Here is a 24677-nt window from a genome sequence, read left to right as displayed (position 1 = left end):
CCAGAACCACCCAGCAGGAAACATGGATGACTCCCCACTGTTTTCTGCCCGTGCATTTCTTTTTCTTTGTTCTAGTTACTTTATCAATAATAATAAACACAGCAACAGAAGATAGATATTAGGAGGGATGATGAGTGATGCGTCAACATTTGCTGGCTGCAATTATTCAATTGAGAATGGATCAAAGTGTGCAGAAAAGAAGAAAAGGTAGAGATGGAGTTAGTTGCAATAACTAAACTGGCTGAGAGAGAATGTGCAGATTATTTTCGAGTCACTAATGCAGCTTTGACTTGGGTTGCATTGGATTTTAGTTATATTAAAAACTGCTGATGTGAGGAGGCACCATGGAAATAACATTGCTGACACAGACTTTGTTAATAAATTATTTCACTTTGATGAGGCCTATATCAGAAATTACATATCAGTGCATTAAATTACAGGAGTCTTTATTCATATGGCTCCACTTAGCACAGTCAGGCAATCTTATTTCCATCGTTTGTATTTGTGACTGGCTTAGAATTATACTCCAGGACCATCCTGAGGCTTCAAGATCAAATATGTTACCAGACACAGGCTCTAAAAGTAGCTTCTGTTGATCTTTACCATGATATCAGTGATATAATAGAATACAACGTCACATAATGAACCATGTTGTAGTGTTGGCAGGTTGGCAAAATAGGCTTAAAAGCTTTACACAATATTTTTGTTATTCATCCCAATAAATATAAAAATATAAAAATCCTTTGCAGCTTTTTGGCAAGACTTTAGGGTGACTGCATCAGTGGTCAAACCAGTGGCGGTTGGCCAATAGAGGGCGCTAGGGCGCTGCCCCACACACCCTTTGACTTTGATTAAGACATAAAAAATTTTTTTAAAATAGAATTGTAAAATTACAATATTTTAAAATGTGTTGATTTATATTTTTTAAGGTGTGCAAGATAAACATTTAATCTTTAATGACGAGTAAAGTTGTTTTTGTTTTTCGTCGGATTGGTGATGTATTTCCACCCTAGGGTGCAATAATCTTTGGCCATTGGCTCGTTCAAAGTTGTACATGTGCAGTGGCTCCTGTGCAATACAGAGGTATAGATACTGTCGTCACAGCCGTAGACTGTGGACCTGGTTTAGCTACAAGGCTTGGCTAACTGCATGCAGCGAGGCTAATGCTTTATTCTGCTTTCCCTGCCTCCTTTTTCAAACGTCAGGATCTGATGCAGCATGGATAAAATACAGGTAGAACTGATTTAACGCACTTTTAAGAAAAGGCAAAGAAGAATGAACAATTTGAAATTCAGATTGAAAATAATAAAATATACTTTTTCTAGATGTTTGTTAATTTGCATAGTTGCTCTTCAGTAAACACATTCTCAGAAAATGGATAGTTTTATATATATAAAAAAATATATAACTCTGACTCATAGCTTTCTATTAATAAACTGGTACATCATTTTTTTAGGTTTGTGACACAATATTTGACCAAAACACAGATTTACTTTCACAGCCTCAGAAGGACAAGATTTATGAACAAAAAGTAAATCTGTACATGAAATTATGTTTTGTTTTTATAATATTTTTTGATGTTGGCATTCATACAAATATACTGGTGTGATAACTTAGTATATGTTTGATAGGTTTTTGGTATATAGATCTATTTGGAATTTATAGCCCCCAATAGAGAAAACTCCACCAGCCGCCACTGAGTTAAACCCCTAGAAACTCAAATGATGGTCTTGCAACAACAACAGCATAAAAAATGAATTCAATTAAAAATAAAATCAGTGAACAAAAACTTTTATATATATATAAAAAAAAAAAAAAAAAATATATATATATATATATATATATATATATATATATATATATATATATATATATATATATATATATATATATATATATATATATACGCACCTCCTCCTCAGTCACTGTTGCTGGTTTGTCGTCATTTCTTTGCCCACTTGTTGTGAGTGTACCTGGTTTTAAGTATTTTTGGATTTTGTGGATTTATATTTTTGGATTTTTGCTTCTATTGCCCTTTTTGGTTAATTAAATATTGCAAGTAGTGATGGGTTACTGAAGCATCTTAAAGCATTTTGACACATTGCCAAACTGTATGGATACTGTCTCATATAATACTGACACTTGCTGGACCTTTAAAGACACTACAGGCAACTTAATTGGTAGACTAAACTGAATTGACTTGATTTCCTAGTACCATTATATAATTTATGTTATTGCAGGTTATATTGTACTATTTCATATCTGTGTTTAAATTGAAAAAATATCTGTGATATTTTTAGATGCAGCCAATAAATAATGTAAACCTATATCATGAAAATTTAGGGGAAAATATTAATGAGGATGCTTGTGGACTAGGATTTTAAATCATATTTTTAAAACAATAAGTACATAAAAAAGTAAATAAACTAAAAGTCAATTTGAAATTAACTTTAATTCAGATAAGTTGAGTGATAACTGAGAGGAAAAGGACCAGACAATAAGAAAATGAAAGTAAAAACACAACGGCTGAAATATTCCTAGTCCTTTTAGGCTCCTCCAAATTCCTGATAATTTTAATGATAAATCGCAAAAGATGAGACATTTTTTTACCAGATGCATCATATTGACAGTTAAATTTTTAAACACAGTTTAGTGAGTCAGTGAGTTAGAAACAACTCCTGGATCGGTCACATGACTTTCTTGAAAGGACACACTGCTTGTGTGTCGTTACAGTGTTTTGATCTATGGGCTCCATGCATCGGTGTTGCTGGACCCATCACTACATGCAAGAAACCATCTCAGCTTCAGTCTCTGCATTTGGGTCCTTTAAACCTCCATCTAACCTGACAAGCAGGAGTCAGTTGGGCCCGGTACTGGGCCCGCCGGGCTTAAGGAGATCTAAAAGCTTAGCTGCTAATGAAATTAACCCAGTCGTATTATTTTTTTAAAGTAAAAGCAGATCTTAAAGGCAGGTCATCTTTTTGCAAACTAGTTTCTTTAAAATAAACCTTACAAATGCTTTTCTTAACTCCCAGAAATGGTTTAACTCTCTTTCTCTACCTCATATTTTCCCTCCACAGCAGTGACATGCCAACTGTTTTCGGCGTGGAACTAAAATCTTTTAAAGCCACTTTGTTTGGTTTGTCCACTAGCTAACTATTGAGTGTGAGATAAAATTGTGAGCTTCTGTGAGGCATGTCCAAGTCTTGATTCAAAGGCCTGCAGCTTCTTTAAAGAAGGATTTAAACAGAGCAGAGGTTTGACACAAAGTGGCTTTGTTGATTGCATGAAATTAGGTCCTGCATATAGGATTTTCACTCTGCTTTGCTATCACACACGACACTATGCTCCCTTTTACTTATACAGACCCTGCCAGCATTTGCATGACTCTTTGGGCATAAGTAGATGACAATAGGCGTTCAGTGTGGTAACATGATTACATTTACACGAGAGAATTGAGCTTGTTGTTCAGAGAAAGCTAAATTCAAACATGCTGCTTTCTGAGAGTCTAAATTCAACAAAAACAATAAGGTATTAATAGTTACATGTAAAATCATAACTTTGTTTTGCAATATTAGTTTTTCTTTCCAACATGTTATTTTGGCAGAGGGAGAAGGGTATTTGATAACATGTGGCTAATTTAGCATGCAACACGCGTGGTTTTAGGTTTGTAATAATGTGCAGCTTCTCTGTGCAAAGATGACAGAATCTCACTGACATCCTCTGATAAGCTGCAAATGAAGCAGAGGCTGTGCACCCCTCTTTTTTGCACCGCAGCTTGAGTTATTTCAATGCACTGTGCCAAACTGATGATAAAATCTTTCTATAAGTGCCCTCTCTTGTGGAGTTTTGCTGTTTCCTCTGTAGGAAATATGAGCGTTGAGCACTTTAAATCACAAAAGTGGGATTGGATGTCAACATCTTCAGTTTGTCAGGATCTACCTCTGTGACTTGGTATCCGTTGTGTCTGTTTCAGCAAATCTCTTAAGTACTTTGCTTTTGATTTCAAACAATTTTTGAAGTGATATTTGAGTTGAAAGAGGCTGTCAAAATACAATCTAAAACTCAACACCACAGCAGATTCACTGTGACACTCCTCTCCATGGATATTTTACAAAGCACTCCAGGACACTCACATGAAGCCACCAAAGGAAAACGCTGATGCAATCCGAACGTTGCCGTTTATTCCAGCTTGTTTGGTTTTCTAATTGTTATTTTGACCTAAATAAAATCAGTTTAGACACTTTGAACCGTCAGTTTACATCATTCAAAATCATCTTAGCCAATTTACAAGTCAATAGCTTTAATGATTAGCCTAGAGATTTTATCTTAATTTAACTATGGAGTGTGTATTTCATGAATGATGATGTAAAGTATAACAATGTTCTTGGTAATACGAAAGCTTTTTGAAACCTTTATTGAACTTTGCTGAACAAAAAGTTATTCTAGAAACATTAAAGCATGTCTTCAGTTTCACTAAAATCCACTTTATTTTTGAAAAAAAACTCAGATAAAATACAATTTGTTTTGTATTTATCAGGTAAATTCTTAAAATGTAACTGAAGGTGCTCAGATTTTATTGCTAAGACCAGTTTTTTCCAGCCTTTTTTTATTTGTACACCCCATTGGGCATTTTGTCTTACCTTGAGTGTCCACCTCTGTCAAATGATTGATGATTGTCTAAATCTATTTTACTTATTTTATTTGAGTAGTTAATTCTGAGGCATTTTAATATTTCCATCTCAAATACAAAAAACATTCCCGTAAGTAAGGAAACGAAATAAATTGTCATGAAGCGGTGTTTGTTTGGAGGACCCAAATGCAGAGACCAGTACGCAGAGGTGAATTTAAGTGGGTTTATTAAGGTTCACAGGAACAGGGGCAGGAATCAAAATCCAACAGAAAATAACAAACGTACCAGAACCAAGGAGACATCAGGGGTAAACCAAAAACTCTAGGAGCCAGGGAGAGACGAGGAGGGCAGGCAGATGTGAGACTAGGATCCAGCAAACAGGAACTGAGGAGCGAGGGCTTTTAAAGGGGACAGAGACAAAGAGAGAGCTGACGAGGAAATTGGCAACAGGTGCTGGCAGGACAGAGAAACAGAGCAAGGGAGGACACAAGAGGGCAGCAGAGGACAACAAATGGAAAACCAAGAAAAACAGGAACTAACAAACCAAGACTCTGACATAAATACCAAATAAAATTATATCAACCTGTATTTATAAAACTGGAGCTCCTCTGAGTACCTCCCTTATAAGCACATTTAAACTTGATGAATTGGGAACAAAATATTGAACAAAAATTATAGTCAGACTGACTTAAATAGTTTTACTTTGTTTTTATCAAGACTTTGATGAGCTCCGATAGCTCAGTGTGAAAAACAGATGATTTACATCCAGTCTTGTCTTCTGCCTAACTTTGGTAAACTTAAATATATAACAAAAAAAATTACTTTCTGGTTAATTTTTTTTTTTTTTTCATGTTTCAATTTGGTCTGCAAATGCAAAACAGATCCCAGCCCTATTTTATTTTACTACCTAAGAAATAAAATCTCTTCTTGTACCCCTTGCAATGTACTCAAAGACCACTAGGGCTACTAGTACCCTGGTTGGGAATCACTGGCTTAGAGGATTGTCCTCACCTACTTTTAACTTTTAAGTGACATCAATGGAAAAGGTGATGCTGTATACTCCCACAATTTCTATGGTTTACTTTCTTATCTTTTAATATTCTGTTTTTTATATATCTAGGGGAAAAAAGTAGAAACGTATATTACTGTTTGCCCTCTTTTTGTTGCTCTGTCAATAACAGAAAATCTTAAATAAATGTGTGTGTGTGGTAATGAGATAACTTTGTCTCAAGACCAGCAGGTTTTGCTAAGGAGACTAAATAACTTTTCTTTGTGTAATTGCTCTTCCATACCTACCAGGCCATTCTTCGTTCATTATTTTCCTCTTATGAAGCTTATTTAGGTAAAAACTTGGAGTCTGTAGTGCAGAAAAATAAAATCAGTTTCCACTGCAGATCAATGTATATTAAATTAAAGAACTTATTTATTTATTATTTGATCCTTTTTTTGTAAATGTAAATTCATATTTATCATGTATTCTAACATAAGCATGTCTTAGTAGGTTTTCGGTTGCTCACTTTATTTTCAGCTTAAGGACAGTTCAGTGGGATGTTTTTTATTCAGTGTCTCACCTCCTCAATTCAAGTAGAGATGCACTTATTTTAACAAAGAATTACTTGCTTAGATTTAAATTTTTTGCAGTGTAGTGTATAACATATATGCCGTGTCCTGACTACATGTACTTTTTTGTATCTGTGCTTTTATTTTCAGTGTCAACCAAGTGATGAATAAAACTCTTAGATCTTACTGCCAGTGTGAGTGAAAGGAACAGGACAAGTAACCTCAATATGACCACAAGTTGTCCTTGTAATTAAAAGATAACCTTTAATGAAGCTTTGGCCTCACCAGCTCTGAGCCAAGGAAATGTCACATTTAACCAGAGAGTAGCAGGGCCCAGCCATGCACATACATGCTCAGATAAACACGTGTACTTGCGTGCACACATGCAGTTAAAAAAGTGTTAAAAGTGGCCTGTCAACCCATAAATGTCATCTGTCTGTAGTATTCAGGAAATGCCTCTGTGCTCTTTGCAGATGGTTAGTGTGGGTGGGATTGGAAGAGGCTGGGAAATATCAGCCTGTCACAACGTATTGGATTCTTTAACTTAGGAGAAAAGTGAGCTGAACACACGGACAAATTCATTTCAAAAGTCTTATTAGATTTACCTCTCAGCTGAGAAGAATTGAGATGTAGGATTGTTGGTGCAAATGTGTTTGACCTGACTGTGTCAGACTATGGGGGGGGGAGATACGAATAAAACAGTTTACTGGATCTAAGAGTTTAGAAACAATAAAAATGGATGCTGAGGACAAACGTGTTGATGAGGGCATCAGCTGTGATCAAAAGCATTGACCTTTACTGTCACACGGCAATGCCAGAATAAACTGATCAAGAAAGATTATTTAATTTGCCAACAGTTTTTCTTTGTTTTTATAGCTTTTCAAATGTGTATTTTGGACCCAAAATGTTAGAAGTTTCCTTCTATATCACAGCTTTACGGAAGAGGATTACGGACACTGGAAAAAAAAAAAGTTAACTGATTTTTAAATTTTATTACAGTTTAACGTGGGAAAAAAAAGTCAGAATTCTGACTTTTTTCTCAGAATTCTGACAGCTAACAAACATGTTAGCATCAAGCCATACCCATGTCTGTTTTAATGACCTTCTGCTCCTCCATTAATGAGGGGACCCCTCGGGCACGTAAAAAATTGCCTAATTCCGTCATTTTCCACCAATGTGTCACTGGCCACCTCAAACAACTCACATCTTTATCAGTGAAGCTGAGTGTTCCCACATCTCTTCCTTTATGGTACCCATCTACATTAAGATCCACAATTCTGAGATTAAAGTCAGAGTTCTGAGAAAAAAGTCAGAATTCTGACTTTTTTTCCCATACTAAACTGAAATAAAATTTTAAAATCAGTTAACTTTTTTTTTTTCCAGTGGCCCTAATCCTCTTCCGTACAGCTTTGTGTTTAAAATAGTATTTTATCTGGAGTCAAATGCTCCAGATACTTGGATTTTACCAACATCTATTCTTTCTTCACTCTGTGGACATGTACCAGGTAGTCTGGTTGTAGCAGCCAGGTTAGTCTCAGGATGTATACAGATCTAGCAGCTGTGTCCTTTAAGGACTTGGTCTACCTGGACTGGGTAATCAACCGATGAATTAAATTAAGTTCAGTTTATTTCTATAGCACCAATTCACATCATGTCATCTCAAGGCTCTTTCCAGTTCACCAGATCATCCAGTCAAACTCATTCAAGGTTTTCTATCTAAGGAAAACCAATGGATTGCATCAACTCATTGACTCGAATGCAATCCCTCACACTAATAATGCTTGTAGCGACAGTGGAGAGGAAAAACTATCTTTGAACAGTAAGAAACCTCCAGCAGAACCAGGCTCAGTGTGAGCGGCCATCTGCTGAGGCCCACTGGGGTTCAAGGAGACAGAAGCAAAGATACAAAAAGCAAGAAGCAAGAAGAATCAGGCCTTTTGAGGACGCAGTCGCTGAATTCGAACTCGCCATCAGACAGCGCAGCCTTTACCCGCCATTAAACAGCAAACACGCTAATACATTTTAAAGTAGTAGCATTTAAAAAAGGCCTAATACTCAAAATCACACATACTGTACAGCTATATTGCATCAAGAAAGATAACTGGAACTATGGATAGTATTTCTACCCTCTTAGATGAAGTGTTTTTCTAGACCCTATTTCCAAATAAATTATCAGCATTGATATCAAAATTTATACAAAAAAAAGCAGCGGCTTTCAAATTGAAGTGATCTATCTATATACTGTCCGTCTGTCTGTCCCTTCCTCTGTCCATCGGTCCCTCTGTCCCTCCATCTATCCATCTGTCCATCTCTCTGTGCATCCATCCATTATTACACCACTACAGACATCAGTCCATCCATCCTTCCATGCGTCCCTCCCTCCCTCCGTCTGTCCATCTCTTTTTGTCTGTCTGTCCATCCGTCCTTCTGTCCCTCACCCCATCTCTCCATCCATCCATTCATGCATCTGTTAATATTTATATCCTTCGATATGTCGGTCGAGCTACTTGTTGTCCGTTCATATTTTTATTCTTATGCTGTTTTGACATTTTCTAAATTGCTGCCCATGTATTATATTCTGGCTTTTTTTGGGGGGAATGTAAAAAAAAAAGAACCAGTCATGGAGAAACGGACCCACCCCAATATAAAACATATGGTAAACTCTCACTTGAGCTCCTATGGCTCATGATCACTCCGTGGAGTTTTTAATTTCCTCAGGGGGTGTAAAATGCAGATATATTAAACTATTCATGAATGCCATAAATATAAATGTCTTCTTAAGTGAACTGCAGAGTGCAATTTTCTGGTGGTAAATTGGGTTTCAAAGGCTAACATTTGTTAAATCCTTCTAGGTCTATAGTACATGTGAAAGATCATGATTGAGTATTTATATACACATACATTTAGTGAACTTTAAAAGTAATTGGTAAAGAAGGATGAAAAAAAATTACATGTAGAGTATTCATTGGCCCGTGGCGGCGAGAGTGGCTTTGTGTCATTTCACTGGAAATTGGTTTAGAAGTGATGCTGTCAGATTGAATGAAACAGATACGGGATGGCCAGTGAATCTTGAGATGCCGGTGGGTGGGTGGGTGTGGGTGTGGGTATCTGTCGAGTTTGTGCACTGCAGCCTAATGTACAGATTTTACTCATACGTACACTGAAGCTGCATCCCACACCCTCCACACAAACTTGCTCATATAGCCACACACCCCCCCTCATAGTGTCGAGATGTACAACAAAGCCAAATAGACATTCTCCCTGCATCTGGCGCTCTCGTCACGGCTCCCTGACATTCTCTCATTGTCTGAATGCAAAATGAATGCACAGTCAACTTTGACACGCACACAAACACGGAGTCGCACAAATTATACTAACCCACACAAACACATTCTTTAGGTTACAGGACAATTTGTTCAGCATCTGTGAAATTAAACACAGGTTTACAACGTGGCCCTTTCACTACTGATCACTGTCATCCCTGTCTGAGTATTTGGGGTTTTACAATACAGAGCAGAGGAAATCATTTCTTTTGAACATATTCTTCAAGCTAAGCTTATGGTTTGATTAATTTAGCCCACTTATGTATACTCCAGTTATATATGTATAATATATACTTTGTAAATAACTTAAGTACCCAAAACAGGCTTGTAGTTGTAGTTTTGAGCCAGTTAACCCCAAAAGAGAAATTTTAATTCCAGTTTAGCCAGGTGTTTGCAGCAGCCTGAGTGTTTGCAGCCTGCAGCCCAGCCTTTCAAAACCCACTGAGTCTTAGCCTACATCTATTTCAGCATAAAAAATCCAATGTTTGCAAATAAAAATATGGTTTAAATAAGGTATTTACCCACAAACAGAGCTGTAAGGAATATGGAGCGTAGAGTAGGACCAATATGCAGGCAGAGGCAAAAACGATGAAACGAAAGTTTAATCTCTTAAGAAGAAAAATGCTTCTACTGGTTGTCATGGCAAGGTTTCAGTATTCAGCAGTAAAAGATGAAAACAAGCTGACAAGAATAAAAGTTGTTGTTGACAGGTGAAAGCAAAAGCTGGTAGGCATGTGAAATTATATAACGTATATAAGGTTTAACGAGTAGCAGAGAAAACAGGAAATACAATGCGTGAATTTGATCTTAATAAACAACAAAAACATAACTGAAATGAAGAAAGCTGCCTAAAAGATATTAACAAAAAACATGGCATGAAAACACTACAAAAAAAATAAGAAGAAAGGAAAAGGTTTGAAGAATAAACTATATTGCAATAAAACACACCTAACAACATGAATACAATACAGTAAAATGAGTCTATATGACAATAAAACCAACCAGCAAAAGACCAAAAAAAAAGCATCATGTAAAAAAAATCTAACAAGGAAAATGTCCCGGCAGAAATTACTTCAAAAAGTAAAATTGATTAAACAATACTTAAAGACTAAAAGACATTAACAGTGATGGAAAATTCGAATTTCATAAACCTAAAACGATCCCATATCATGTAATGAACAATGTTTGGCACACACACACCTACACACACCCACACACAATATACAAATATATACAAATATATATATATATATATATAAAAATAAAATTTTTTCATATAACCATACACCTATTGATTTCTAATATTTTAAAATCTAAATCTAAAAACAACATTCTATACCTCCAAAGAAGTTAAAAAACAATCAACTGGACTTTAATTCCGAGTTTGAAGATGTTTTGCTTCCCGTTTCCCGTTTTGCTTTTTCAATTCAAAATGTCAGAAACAGCGTCAAGTTCGAGGCTTTATAGAGTCGACCAAAAACAAAGCTTTGTTTTGTCTCAGAAAACATACTAATTGAACTAGAAGAACAGGTCCTTTTTTAAATGTAATTATTATTATCTTTATCATCATATTATTATCATAATTATTATTAAGCTTATGTATGTTATTGAGACGTTATTCTAAAGTTGCAGCTATTCCTCATTTCCCAGCAGTTAATAAATAGTTGCAACGTTAGAATAACGTCCCAATAACATATATAAACTATTAATTGATACTTAACAAGTCATTAGTAAGTAATTCACTAACAGTTTATTAATGGTCTATCAACTTCTCTCTAAGGCATAGTTATAAATCCTTAGCAAACTATTAACAAACACTTAACAAGTGATTAATAACTCATTAATTAACAGTTTAGAATTTATTAACCAGTGATAACAGATAGTTATTATAAAGTGTTACCAAACGTACATATTTTTACTTTGCAATAGTGACCAAGAATAATTTTTCTTATTCTATATTAACATTATTGATTTAAAACAGCACTGGTATACTTTCAACACTACCAGCGCTACCACATCAGTCTGTGAATTTAACTGCATTGGACAAACTGCTTTTTTTTATGTTTTAAGGGTTGAATGGTGAAATTTGTCAATAATATGCATTTTTTTATTATTATAATCAGTTAAATCTAATGCATTTGGCGTCACAAAGCAGCTACTGTTAAAGTGAGTTTTTAGAAGCTCACCAGAAAGCTGTATTACAAGCTGATTTGCAAACATATGTGGACGTGTGAGAGAGAGAGAGAGAGAGAGAGAGAGAGAGAGAGAGAGAGAGAGAGAGAGAGAGAGAGAGAGAGAGAGAGAGAGAGAGAGAGAGACTGAACTTTGAGTTAAATCAAAGCTGCTGCTGTTGCTGCTCCTCAAATCCCTTGTTGGTGAAAGCTAAGTTTGTCCGGGAGCGAAGAGAGGCTGGTGAATTATTAAAGCTTGCTGAAGCTTCACTCACAGTGAACCAGCAGACCACTGAGACACTGCTGCTTCCAGACACATGCTGAGAGGCCAGCTCGGTGTTATACCCACAGCGTCCCTTTCTCATAATCACTACACATGAAGAATTTGGACTACTCATGCTGAGTAAAGCTTGTGGATTTCAGTGTTCCAGTGTAGATGGACTGCAGCAATCTTTCAAACAATCCTCTGCAGGTTACTCTTGTTGCAACTCCCTGGTTCAGATTCTTTTATCCACCTGTTTATAAGCTATCAGAGCTGAGTCCACTCAAGCATTTCAAGTCTTTCTCTGTTAGAATTTCTGTTGGGATGAACAATTAACTGGGTCCAATATAAATGCAAACAGGTACTATAATCCAGGTCTTTACCAGTTGTTTACAGTACATAAGATATTTTAAGTCCAGTTTAGAATATCCTTCTGTAGGCTAAATGCCAACATAAGAAGACATTTTTATTAATTTTTTTAAAGTCATGCGTTTATATACACTATATTTCAATAACCATTAAAAATTGGTAAAGCCTGGATGAGGATCTCCTCCTGTCTGATGATTTAAAACATTTGGTTTAGTTGGACTCGATTGATTGACTTTATTGATCTCACAGAGGAGAAATTCACTCGTTACATCAGCTCAAATAGTCAAAGGAGAAGAATAAGGTGCCAAAGGAAGAAGGAGGTGCATGGGATATATGCTGTATATATACAATGTGTCCACATGACAGCTTATTTTATTTATTTTTTTATTGTAGGATCATTATACTTGGTTATTGCACAGTTATATACAGGTATTGCACAGGGTGGTCACATGGGTATTTATATACATGGATGTTTATATATAGAGTTATTGCACTGGGTGTCAAATATAGAGAAAAAGGTTATTGCACAGGATATCAAATAGTAATTGCACTTTATACATGGCAGTTATTGCAGTTGTAGTCTATAAATTCACATGTGTTAATGTATTTTAGTCAGTCTGGTAAAGCAAAATACTTACATGTCTAAAACATATTTGACCAATCACAGGCGGGCCAATAATGTAAAATGGAGGTTTTAAACAGGGGATCCGCGACACCTAGAGGGTCCTTAGAGGTTCTGCATGAGGGTTGCAAAAGTTTTGGTCCATTAGACTTTTTTTTTATTTTCTCCTGCATTTTTTCCCACTAATTGAAATGTATTTAAATCCACATTAACATGAATCCAACAGACTGTAGTAAACAGATAAATGGAGGCAGAAGATGTCTTTCAGTCATCAATGCTCACATTCAGAGACACACAGGAGCTTTTTCAAGCTGGGCACCGTTTCATTCACAACACCTGTCCCATCAACCAGGAATCAGAAATACTTTAATAATCCCAGGGAGAAATTACTTTAGTTACATTACTTCATCTGTAATAGAGTGACTATAGGACCAGTTTGATAGAACATTATTTCATACAATCTACATTATAAGGGGGTTCCTGCTCCATCTCGCCATCAGTTTGGGGGTCCTTGGCCTGGAAAACGTTGAAGACCCCTGTGACCATAACAGTCAAGATTGCAACGGTTTCTGTTCACTATAGTCCTGCACTTACAATCTAGCATTACCCAGACATTTGCAGACTAATATGTTGTTAACATGGAGCAGGTCAATCTTGCTAGCCGGATTAGCTCTTAAAGGAAACGTCCGGCCACTTTAAGAACAAAAACTTCTGAAAGTACTTTAAGTTTGAAATGATTCCATCCTGTTCAATAAATGATCAGTGTTTTTAATTCAGAGTAATTTTCATGTGAATGTGCTTTACTGGAGGCATCCCTGTTTGTCAAAGAACACTACTGCCACCTACTGGTTAGTGACGTCACGGTGCGGTATCGGCTGTTGATCAAGTCCCAGTGCTGTATCTGGTGTTTGTCACAACGCGCTATTATCCAAGTCATCTTGAAAACATTCTTCTTCCAAATGTTGGCTACATATTACGGGTTTTTTCTCTGGCCAGAAGTTCGATGGCAAATCCTCCCTCTTCAAGTTGGCGATCCAACGACCAACCCGTCCGTGGAGGATCAGGAATCAGAAAGGTGGAATAACTCTTTTTTCCACTTTTACCCGATGTATTCCAGCATCCAGCTGCCATGCACGTGGGCATTGTCAGTTTCACTATAGCTCTGGTGAATTTCAATGGTGAAGTCCTCTGGAAATCTTCAATAATTGTTGTTGATTGCAGATGTGTCTAGTAGTTCCCATTGATTTAGCTTGTAAAGCGGGGAGAATGGCGCTAGGCTTACCGCACCGTGACGTCACTGCTGGAAGATGGCAGGAGGGAGGGGATTGGGGAAAAACTGGCCGCTCCTGGACTCGTGGTCACAATGAAAAATATTGTTATTTGATACTAAGTTAATTAAATCACCTTGAACGTATTAGTTTTAGGTATAAATATTGATCCATTGATTATTCCTTTAACAAAATAGATTAACTTGACATAGAAATTAACATTTCCTCTAAAGCTGATGTATTTATATCATAGTCATCATATCTATATGCTGTGAGCACACAAAAGAAAGTCATTTTACTTTTGTTACACACAAACCTAGAAAACAAAGCTGCCTCTGATTCTAAATCTTAGTCTCTCCTCTATGGCACTGGCAGCTGATGATAATAGCAATATGTTTTTTTGTATTTACCATGATGAAAGATCACAACATATATATTTTTTTCTTTACGGTAAAATTAACTATACATAAAGAATATGAGTCTCTGGTCGATGAGCTTGTGGGTGGACAGAGCAATTGCTAACAGTGTTTTAGTACAGTTATCCACTTGAGAGATGGTGAGCAGAGAGAGAAATAAAGCTACAGTTATTGTGCCTTGCGGTTTAATTAAGTTCCTTAAACAGAGCCAGCAGTGTTGGTCTCCTGCCGGAATGCAGAGTCATTTGTGCCGCTTAAATGAGCTGATGATCAGCTGATTCCTTTAAGTGCCATCTTCATACCCATTTAGATAATAAAGTAGTCAAACACTCTGCTCTATACATCTAACTGCCCACTGCTGCATAGCAGACAAGAGGAACCAAGCTTTCACCCTCTGAGAGTCATAAATTAAATCTTTAAATCTTCCAGTCTGACTTACTGATTACTCCCAAAACAATTAATACCTACAACTCTTTTGAACATTTAACCCTTAATTTCCCTGATCCAAATTTCAAGGCAAGAAAACCTCTTCTTTTTGTAACTTTGTATCGTCCACCAGGTCCTTACTCTGAATTTTTAGATGAGTTTTCAGAGTTCCTTTCTGATTTGGTATTAAATACTGACAGGGTCATCATAGTGGGAGATTTTAACATCCATGCTGACATTGAAGGCGATAGCTTAAGAGCAGCCTTTAATGCTATCTTAGACACTATTGGCTTTGTTCAAAATGTGAATAGTCCCACGCATTCTCATCTTCATACTTTGGATCTTGTGCTGACATACGGCATAGAATGTGAAGAAATAACAGTATTTCCTCACAACCCTGTCCTCTCTGACCACTTTCTAATAACCTTCAGGATTACTTTAACAGAGTTCTCCTCCCCCAAAAGAAGGTTCAATTTTAGTAGATCTTTATCAGATAGTGCAGTTATAAATTTTAAAGAATCTGCTTCACTTTCTCTCTGCTCTGTGTCACTGAGCAGTGCTGCAGAGTGCAAAAGCTTAGCTTATTCCCCTTCACAGGTTGATGATTTTGTTGATGGGGTTGCTAGTTCTCTGCGTATTGCCTTAGACAACGCAGCTCCTTTGAAAATGAAAACCGTTAAAAATAGAAAGCTTGCTCCTTGGTTTAATGCAGAGCTGCGTACTTTGAAGCAAAATGCTAGGAAACTGGAGAGAAAATATCGCTCCACAGGCCTGCGAGAGTCCTTCCTAGTCTGGAAAAATGGTTTACTGCTGTATAAGAGGACCCTTTGTAAAGCAAGAGCAGCATACTTCTCCTCATTAATAGAGGAGAATAAGAATAATCCTAGATTTCTTTTTAATACAGTTGCCAAACTCACCCAGAGCCATAGCTCTGTTGAACCGTCCATTCCACCTGCTCTTAGCAGCAATGATTTTATGGGATTCTTTATAAATAAGATTGATCTTATTAAAAATAAGATCATAAGCACTCCTCTATCCGCGATTGTACCTGAGGTAGTCATGGAATCTGAACCGGGTTTAGACTGCTTTGATCCAGTTGAACTCTCTGAATTAGCAAAATTATTGTCTTCATCTAAGCCTTCAACTTGTATGTTAGATCCAGTTCCAACCAGGTTATTTAAGGAGGTATTCCCTTTGATCTCCTCCTCCATTTTAGATGTGATTAATCTATCTCTGTTAGAGGGATATGTACCTAAAGCTTTTAAGATTGCTGTAATTAAACCTCTGCTTAAGAAACCGTCTCTTGACCCAGATGACTTGGTCAATTATAGACCTATATCCAATCTTCCTTTCTTATCCAAAATTCTTGAGAAAGTAGTTGCCAAACAAGTCTGCGATCACTTCCACCATAATGAACTTTTTGAAGAGTTTCAGTCTGGCTTTAGAGCTCATCATAGCACTGAAACAGCTCTGGTGAAAGTCACTAATGATATTCTCATGGCCTCAGATAATGGACTTGTATCTGTGCTCGTCCTGTTGGATCTTAGTGCTGCATTTGATACAGTTGACCATAATATTCTTTTAGAAAGACTTGAATATTTTGTTGGAATTAAAGGAACAGCACTAGACTGGTTTAAATCTTATCTATCTGATCGAATTCAGTTTGTTCATGTTAATGACAAATCTTCAACACGCTCAAAGGTTACCTGTGGAGTACCACAGGGATCAGTGCTAGGACCAATTCTCTTTACTTTATACATGCTCCCAATTGGTAGAATTATTAGACAGCATGGGATTAATTTCCACTGTTATGCTGATGATACCCAGCTATATCTGTCTATAAATCCAGATGAAGCTAACCCATTACATAGATTACAGGCATGTCTTGAAGACATAAAAACCTGGATGACTCTTAACTTTCTGCTTCTGAATGCAGACAAAACAGAAGTTATAGTCTTTGGACCAGAGTCTCTGAAAAAGAAACTGATTAGCCAGTCACTTCATTTGGATGGGATTAAACTGATTTCAGATAATAAAGTAAAAAATCTTGGTGTTATTTTTGATCAGGACCTGTCATTTAAATCCCATATCAAAGAGGTTTCTAGAATATCCTTCTTTCATCTGAGGAACATTGCAAAAATTAGAAATATCCTGTCCAGGGGTGATGCTGAGAAACTAGTCCATGCATTTGTTACTTCAAGGCTGGACTATTGTAATTCTTTACTATCAGGAAGTCCACAAACTGTAGTTAAAAGCCTTCAGCTGATCCAAAATGCTGCAGCCAGAGTTCTAATGAAAATGAAAAAGAGAGATCATATCTCTCCTATCCTGGCTTCTCTTCATTGGCTTCCTGTTAAATCAAGTATAGAATTTAAAATCCTCCTTCTCACATATAAAGCCTTAAATGGCCAAGCTCCATCTTATATCAGAGATCTGATTGTTCCTTATGTTCCTAACAGAGCACTTCGCTCTCAATCTGCAGGTTTACTAGTGGTTCCTAGAATTTCTAAAAGTAGAATGGGAGGCAGATCTTTTAGTTATCAGGCTCCTCTCCTGTGGAACCAACTACCAGTTTTAGTCCGTGAGGCAGACACCCTGTCTACTTTTAAGGCTAGGCTTAAAACTTTCATTTTTGATAAAGCTTATAGTTAGGGTGGCTCAGGTTATCCTGAGCTATCTCTATAGTTATGCTGCTATAGGCTTAGACTTTTGGAGGACATAGGGACCCCCATTTCATCATTCTGCTTCATTCTCTCTCTGTTCTCCTATTCTGCAGAATCTGTTAGTTCAATCTCTAACCTTCTGCTCTCTCTGCTTTTCCTCAGAGTAGCTTTGCCTCGTCTGTTCCTGTTTGGCTGTGACGTCATCCTGGAAAGAAACATCAGCTGTGCTGCTTCTATCAACACCCTTGTTAATAGATGTTGGAGATCGGCCTGTTTTCCAGTGTGGTCCTGTTTCTCTGACCGTGACTGGCTGGATGTGCTCTCTTCGTCCTCTGGCATGGGAGCTGCCTTGGAGCTCGTCTGCCTGGCTGTGTGTTTCCTGGACGGGGCCGCCTTTTACAGCTGCTTTTTGTATCTCTGCTTCTGTCTCCTTGAACCCCAGTCGGCCTCGGCAGATGGCCGCTCACACTGAGCCTGGTTCTGCTGGAGGTTTCTTCCTGTTAAAAGGGAGTTTTTCCTCTCCACTGTCGCTACAAGCATGCTTAGTGTGGGGGATTGTATTTGAGTCAATGAGTCAATGCAATCAACTGGTTTTCCTTAGATAGAAAACTTTGTATCAATTTGACTGTATGATCTGGTTGAACTGTAAAGTGCCTTGAGATGACATGTGTTGTGAATTTGGCGCTATATAAATAAACTGAATTGAATTGAATTAATGCATCACTACGTTGTACAGTTATTTAAAATTGGTTGTAAAGCATGTTTCTGAGTGTTGATGGCATACCTGTTGGCAAGTTAACTTTACTGAAGTCTGGTATGTCAAATGTTACACTGTGATCCAGTGTTGTGGTCAAGACCACCTAACCCGAGATCAAGACAAGACCAAGACCAGAGTGTATCGAGACCGAGACAAGACCAAGACTTTTAGGGTCCGAGACCAAGTCAAGACCGAGGGAAGTCGAGACCAAGTCAAGACCAAGACCAGCGCCAGCATGTGACAATAAAATGTGAAACATGATCAAAATCACTAAAATTGATCTAAAAGACCCACATTCACATAAAAACACCTAGATATTTAACATACAGAACTGGACTAAACATTAACATCTTTATTTAGTACTTCTGTGTAGTAATCACAGAATTTCAAACAATTAATCAAAGTCCATCAAAATTGTATTTTCTCTGCCGTTCATGAACAGTACATACATTTATGTTGCTTTTAAATGTGCTATTTCAAAACAATGTGCAAAATTCTGTAAAATGTGTAAAACTGAAAAAAGCCAATCATTTCTCTTGTTTCTCTCTCATATATAGATTAAAGCTATATTACATAACTTTTCTTAAATAAATCTATATCTGTCACCAAGTTGTGAAAATATGTTATGAGACAGATCATTTGTTGAAAAAAAAGATTGATCTCCTTCACTGCATTTACCAATGAGACAGGTTATTGCTTGGATTTGAATCCAAGCATCCAATAAAAAGGAGGATCTTGAAATAAAATGCCGAGTCCTCAGCGCCCGAGACCGAGACAAGGCCGGGACCAAATGCGGTCAAGTCCGAGACGAGACCGAGACCATCAAAAAATGGTCTTGAGACCAAGACCGATCTCGAGTACTACAACACTGCTGCCATCAATCCGACAACCGCTGCAAGTTCACATAGAAAATCTCTTGGATGCAAATGACCAGCAAGTGGAAACTGGTCAATATGTTTTAAGTATTTTTGTTGCATTTTAAGAGTTTTCTGTGGTGAAGAGTTGATGTGTACTGAAGGAGTGTCTGACATGGTTCCTGTTTTACCTTTCTGTGAGGCAGCCATCCTGTTTCAATTGTTCAGAACCAAGAACCAACCAGGAGTTAGGTTTCATTAAATGTCCCATGATGGTTAAATAATTAAAAGCTGAAATAATTTCAATAGTACATCACAGCAATTGATAGCGCTGTGGTCAGCATTTTTACACCCCCCTAAAACTTATGGCAGGATCTTTATTTTTTTTTAAAAATACATAGAAAATTCAGCGTATGCCAGCGTTTTAGGAGGTCCTGGGACGTCGGGCATACGCTGTAACAGGGCCCTAATCAAATGGTGAACAGGTGCATCAAAATAAAAAAATATAAAGGTTTGTTTTATTTTGTGACTCATTTGAAAGGGTGAAGCTCACTTAACTGGTTACAATCTTTATTGTGATTTCACAATTGTAGGGTTTAGACAATTACAATGACATTTGGGCACATTTCTCAGCTTGGTGCTGTTATGATTTTATCTAAAGCAGAGAGACCAGGGAAAAGTTGAACAGCTTTTATTCAGAGTAGGTTGAGAGGAGTCCAGTGCTGCTCTGAACACTGTTGAACCGGGACTGAAAAATGAAGGGGAAGATTCTGCGGTTAGTTCAGGCTCAGTGGGAAATTTGTGTCTTCGATTAGAAGAAGGGAATTAGGCAACAGGACTCACGTTTCCAGAAAAAGGTGTCTCTTGTTGAATCCAGTCGGTGTGGGTTGTTCCAGTGAATGACTTGCTCGTTGGAGGGCGGACAGGGTTTACCCAGGTTGCGGTGTTTCCTTGAGGAACGGAGGAGCTGACTGCCACTTAGTTTTCCTGCGGTACTTGAACGGTTTCTTGTGGAGATGAATCCCCTGCTCAGAGAGATGCCCAAACTATCCTCGGGGAAAAGTAGATCCAAACCACTAACTTGAATCCTCAGTTCAGCTTGATGCTCAGAGAATCCTTCCAGGGGGTAGAAGGTCCAAAACATCCAGTTTGCAGGATGACTTTCCAAAACTGGCAAACACTCCGGCGTCAAGGTAGTGGCAGTCAGCAGCTTAAGAGTCCTCCGGTAATGAGGTAACAATCCGCAGGTGTGTGAGGAGGCCAATGAGAACCAGGCGCCGCCTAGTGGTGGAGGGAAGACAACAAAAGCACAACCAACACAAACTGGATTCCTAACAGGTGTGAGTTTGTCAGATGAAAATAAAGGCTAAGGCTAACTATATAAAGCTTAACCTCATCCAAAAAAAACAAAACAACAAATTCAGAAACATCAGGCAGGGTCCAAACTGGGGTTGCTGCAGTACTAACATTTCTAACTGTATACCGATACTAGGAAAACCACTCAATATCATTTTCATTACCTCTACGATTGTTTTCTGTCAAGGCAAGGTTATTTTGGGTGGAGAGTAAAATAAATATTATTTACAACTTGACAACGTTTTCAGAGATGTTTTGATTTACATTCATATGCTATAAACATCAAATATAGAAATAAAATTATCAGACGTATTCAATAATCTGAATGAGCTTTGATGTAAGGTTCAAGCAACATTATTTTAATTTTGCAAGAAAGTAGCAAATTATAATTTTTTTAGTTAAAGTGGATATAAAATCTTACATTCAAGCAGTTTCCTTTAGCAAAACCTATCAAATAAAATTATGTAAAAGGAATATAAATAAAAAAGAAAACATTTTAGTTGATTTTTGCAAATAAATAGAGTTTAAATAAGAGCTTAAATAGAAAATGAAATACATCAATCAAAAGAAATACCTTTTATTGGTATTACAGAAGATCAAGCCCTTGTAACTGCTGACCAGGTTTTTATTGCCCTGCTTGTATTTCCGGATTCATATTTGGTGATGAGCTCCAACTCTTTGATGTTAGAAGACCCCCCTTTTCATCGCTCTAATCTTAAAATCCCTCCATAGAGTTTCTTAAATTAAGGTTTGCACTCTGGAGCGATCAGCTCATAACATTAATAGTACTGCCATTCAGGAGAACGGGTTTGTAAATTCAAAGTTTGCTTTTAACCTAAATGTGCAAGTATTTGGAATAATTCTTGGCCTGTTAAAATGTGCCACTAAGGAAGCTGAAGTCTTGTGATCTAATATCGCTCAAGGATTAAAGAAGCATCTGATGTTTTGTGAGCTGGACTTTTTAGTGCTTTTTTTTTGCCTCTTGTAATCAGGTTTGTTCATCACTAGGTTTGATAATGGCTCTTTGGAGTCAAACTCCTAGTTTAACACGATGTCATTTTGTTTGTTAATTGAACACTGCAACAACAATCTAGAAATAAGACAAGATTTCTTAAATCAAGTGTATTTACCTTTAATTTGAGTAGATATTTAAGATTATTTGACAATGGAATGAGTATTTTTACTCAGAATAAGATAATTAGATAATATGTGCTTGTAATAAGTCTATGCAATTGTTTTTTTCTTATTTTAAATGTAAATTGTCTTTTTTTCAATGCAAAGTGTTTCACTTACCTCCTCAATTCAAGAACAAATTCACTTAATAAAAAAAACAAAAAAACTTGGATTTAGTTTTTTTCCAGTGCACAAAAAAGAGAAATGTTAATAGAATAGACATCCATTATCTGTTCTAGGTTGTGTCCCTCTCTTCTTGTCCCTTTTCTTCTTGTTTTCCTCTCTATGTTTTGTACTCAGCTGACTTTTCATGCTGTCTCTAAAGGAATGAAAGATTTTTTCCAAGCACAGCTTAGCTGATTGCTCCTTCCTGTGTTTCCAAAAAGGCCAAAGTAAATAACCCAGTCCTTCTTTTCACTGTAGACAAGCCATGATCTGCTTATCTGTTCTCCATTTTACATTTGGATGAAATAATAGCTGCATGAATCATGACAGCAGACAAGATAGAGGAGAGCAGGAGGCGGGGTTACCAATCTACTCGCTCTGGAGAGCAGAGTTCGCTGCTTTTAGATGTTGTCTCCAAAGTCTCCAGTAGCAGAAAAAAGTCGCTAGATTTGGCGCTAGGAGCTTTTTAGAAATCAAAGTGCTAGAGGGGTCTGAAAAGTGGCTAAATATAGCGACTAAAGCGCTAAGTTGGCAACACTGCTCTTTGCATGGTTTGTTTTCAAATGGTTTGCTGCTGTCTGTTTGGACCTTTCTGAACATGTGCAGCAAATGGACTGATCCAATATGGTGGACACTGAAGGGGGGGCTGAGACACACTTAATATTATAAGCGTTCTGATAGCATTTAAGCAAAAGGATTTATATCAAAAACTTATATTACTGTTGTGCTGCTCAGTGATGCAGTGGGTTGCCTTGCAGCAAGATGGTTTCGGGTTCAATTCCCGGCCCGGGGTCATTCTGCATAGTTCTCCCTGAGCATGTGTGGCTTCTCTCCGGGTACTCCGGCTTCCTCCCACAGTCCAAAAACATAACTGTTAGGTTCATTGGCTTCTCTAAATTCTCCTTAGGTGTGCATGAATGGTTGTTTGTCCTGTTTGTGTTTCCCTGCGATGGACTGGAATCCGCCTCTCGCCTGCAGACAGCTGGAGATAGACACCAGCACCCCTCGCCACCCCGCTTGGGATAAGCAAGATGGAAAATGGATGGATATATTAATGTATAGTCAATGAACCATACATATAAACAGTTTTATGGGGCTCCCAGAAACTTGGGCCCCAGGCAACTGCCTAGTATTGCCTAATGGTAAATCCCTCACTGGTTTTATGCCTACAAATGCCTGGAAATAAAGGCAGTATTAATGTGAATGTGAGGTTATTACAAGTCATTCATGCATGAGGTAAAAACCTGCCTCATAAAAAACCTTGTCCAATGTTTTAACTGTGTACCTCCATTTTAATAAACAGAAGTGTGCTTAGCAGATGGAGTAATTCCTTGTGTGATTTGTTTTGGTAGTTTCTAATACTAAATTTATTCATACCTGTGAAAGCATAAGTCTTACTGGAATGTATTAATCACCAAAATGTTAACAAAATTCATTCTAAGATAGTTTAAACTACCAGCGAGTCGTAGTGTTGTCCCCTGTAATAAATGCCGACAATCTGGTCCTCTAGAACGGCTTGAATAAATGCATTTCATTATTTGGAAAAGCTGCTCTATCCAGGTATAGCATACAGTAATTGCAAGAGTCTTTCATGGTCCACAGTTTCTATCTGCCTTTGCCATTTGGTAGCATTTTCCGTCTGTGACAGATTGCAGCTTATCTATTCTTTTAAGCTGGTGGCAAGTTGCGGCGTTATCTGCTTTTTGAGGCCGCTTCCATTGACTGCCACTAGTCAGGCTGGCATTCATTATCAAGCAGGTAATAACACAGAGCACTGGGCCTAACTGGAGCGGCAGCGGGCTCATTAATACAAACAGGACCCTAAACCCAAACTCAATTTACTTGAAAGCCTCTTTGGAGTTGGGAGTTCAGTGAAGAGTCTTTGCCTGGGTGTGTGCGTGCATGCGTGAGTATCCGTCTGTGTGTCCAAGAAAGGTATTAATCATCCCTCTCCCACAGCCCAGCACAAATGCACAAACAGTGCTGAGAGCGTGCATGTGCATCACAAAGCTCCAATTATATAGCTGATCAGTGGTGTATGTTTAAGTAGTCACTCACCTCTTTCCTCTCCCCATCCTCACTCATATCTCTGTCATTAATGAGTCCAATTAGCACATGCAAATATTTATTTCCAGCTAACAGTTGTGATTTATCACACTGTTCCGTCTTTAAAACAAACGGTGTTCGTAAATTGTGTATTTTGTGCATGCACATATGTGTTAGCGGGTCTTCTCTCTTTGTTCACAAAGACACATCCACTCATTAGGCCCTCCTGGTGAGTTAGATCATCAGCAGCACAAGTCGAGGAATCAAAAGACGGCTTAAAGAGGGGGAAAAAAGAACATAACAAATTCATCACTGAAATATTCAACTACACACATACACCCTCCCCATGTAACAGTCATTGATTTAGGGTGTGTGACTGTAATGGGTACCACTCCACTACCGTCAGATTAATGACACCCAGACATTGCAGAAGGCACTGAGAAAAGGGGGAGGAAGGAGGAGATTAAATAGAGGGAAATAGAGATGCTCTTTTGGGGAGCTATTGCTGAGCGGTACTTAAATCTGCTGCACATAGCATTTTAAAATATCAATACATCATATAGCAATGTGTTATGACGGCTTGGTAGAATTGAAGCTAACAAATGAGCGTTGT

Source organism: Cyprinodon tularosa, unplaced genomic scaffold (assembly GCF_016077235.1).
Source record: "Cyprinodon tularosa strain WSP-4 unplaced genomic scaffold, ASM1607723v1 ctg597, whole genome shotgun sequence".
Taxonomy (NCBI): Eukaryota; Metazoa; Chordata; class Actinopteri; order Cyprinodontiformes; family Cyprinodontidae; genus Cyprinodon; species Cyprinodon tularosa.
The sequence above is the reverse complement of the archived record's forward strand: the minus strand, read 5'-3'. Positions refer to the sequence as shown.